This window comes from Otolemur garnettii, unplaced genomic scaffold (assembly GCF_000181295.1).
Source record: "Otolemur garnettii isolate 467f Iridium unplaced genomic scaffold, OtoGar3 scaffold00046, whole genome shotgun sequence".
Taxonomy (NCBI): Eukaryota; Metazoa; Chordata; class Mammalia; order Primates; family Galagidae; genus Otolemur; species Otolemur garnettii.
Genome location: NW_003852441.1, coordinates 11,565,977 through 11,568,041, shown reverse-complemented (window position 1 = coordinate 11,568,041; position 2,065 = coordinate 11,565,977). Strand labels below are relative to the sequence as shown.

Sequence of the window (2,065 nt, the reverse complement as noted above, 5' to 3'; positions counted from 1 at the left end):
ATGGGCACCACCCTAGCTTTCTTTTTTTTGAGACAGAGCCTCAAGCTATCCCCCTGGGTAGAGTGCCGTGGCACCACAGCTCACAGCAACCTCCAACTCCTGGGTTCAAGTGAGTCTCCTGCCTCAGCCTCCCAAGTAGCTGGGACAACTTGCGCCTGCCACAACGCCTGGCTATTATACGCCTGGCTATTATTATTATTTTTTTTTTTGGTCGCAGCCATCATTGTTGTTTGGCGGCCTGGGCTGGATTCAAACCCGCCACCTTAGGTGTATGTGGCTGGCACCTTAGCCACTTGAGCCACAGGCACCGAGCCCACCCTAGCTTTCATATATGAATGAGAACATGCCATGTTTAATTTTCTGGTCATGGCTTATTTCATCTAAAGTAATGTCCTCCAGTTCTATCCCTGTTGCCATGAATGACAAGATTTCCTTCTTTTTTAATGGCTGAATAGTATTTCTTTCTTTCTTTTTTTTTTTTTTTGAGACAGAGTCTTACTCTGTCACTTTTGGTATAGTGTGTGGTGTCACAGCTCACAGCAACCTCAAACTCTTGGGCTTAAGAGATTCTCTTGCCTCAGCCTCCCAAGTAGCTAGGACTACAGGCACCTGCCACTATACCTGGCTAATTTTTTTTGTTGTAGTTGTCATTGTTTTTTAGCTGGCCTGGGCTAGGTTCAAACCCGTCAGTCTCAGTGCATGTGACCAGCGCTGTAACCACTGTGCTATGGGTGCCGAGCTGGTTTAAACATTTTTTAATTTTGTTTTTTAGTTGACAGATAGTAATTGTACATATTCATGGGGTACATAGTGATGATTTGATACATATAATGCATGGTGATTGATCAAGAAAACTAACGTATCTGTCATATCAAATATTCATCATTTCTTTATGTTGGGAATGTTCAGTGTCCTCCTTCTAGATATTTGAAACTTGGCCTGGCAAGTTGGCTTGCACCAGTAATCCTAGCACTGTGGGAGGCCAAGGCAAGAGGATCCCTTGAATTCAGGAGTTTGAGACCAACCTAAGCAACAGTGAGACACTCCCCCCAACCCCAGTCTGTACTAGAATTAGAAAAAATTTGCTGGGTGTTGTGGCAGGAGCTTATAGACCCAGCTACTATGGCAGGAATATCAGTTGAGTTTGAGGTTGCTGTGAATTAGGCTGACACTATGGTGCTCTAGCCTGGGGCAACAATGTGAAACCTTGCCTCAAAATAAGTAAATAAATAAATTAAAAAATAGAAATTTGAAACTATATATTATTAACTTTAGACATCATACACTGGTATGGGGAACATTAGAACTTACTCCTATAGGTGCAATTTTGTATCCTGTAACAAATCTCTCCCCATCTTTCCCTTCCCCACCCTTCAGCCTCTAGTATCCTTTTCCTACTTTTTACTTCTACAAGATCAATTTTTCTCTTTTTTTTTGAGACAGAATCTCACTCTGTCACTCTGGGTAGAGTGCCATGGTGTCATAACTCATGGCAACTCAAACTCTTGGGCTCAAGTAACCCTCTTGCCTCAGCCTCCTGAGTAGTTGAGACTACAGGCACCTACCACAATGCCTGGTTATTTTTAGAGACAGGGACTTGCTCAGGCTGGTCTCAAACTCTAGAGTACAAGGGATCCACCAGCCTCTGCCTCCCAAAGTGCTAGGATTATAGGTGTGAGCCGCCAGGCCTAGTTTTCAATTTTTTTTTTTTTTTTACATCTATGCTGAGATATGTAGGGATAGGCAACTTTTTTAGCTTTTACATATATATATATATATATATATATATACTTTTTTCTAAGTCTCAAGCTGTTATCCTGGGTAGAGTGCTGTGGGGTCACAGCTCGTAGCAACCTCAGACTCTTTGGCTTAAGTGTTTCTCTTGCCTCAGCTTTCCAAGTAGCTGGGACTACAGGCTCCTGCCATGATGGCCAGCTATTTTTTTGTTGTTGTAGTTGTCATTGTTTTAGCAGGCCCAGGCCAGGTTTGAACCTGCCAGCCCCAGTGTATGTGGCCGGCACCCTACCCACTGAACTATGGGCACCACCCTAGCTTTCTTTTTTTT

At 43.2% G+C, this 2,065-nt stretch overlaps 1 protein-coding gene across 1 annotated transcript in view; it reads left to right on the top strand.

The window, feature by feature from the left end:
- The window catches only part of DNAH2 (dynein axonemal heavy chain 2), a 131,470-nt gene that overhangs the window by 28,473 nt on the left and 100,932 nt on the right, over positions 1 to 2,065 (top strand). The window lies entirely within an intron of this gene.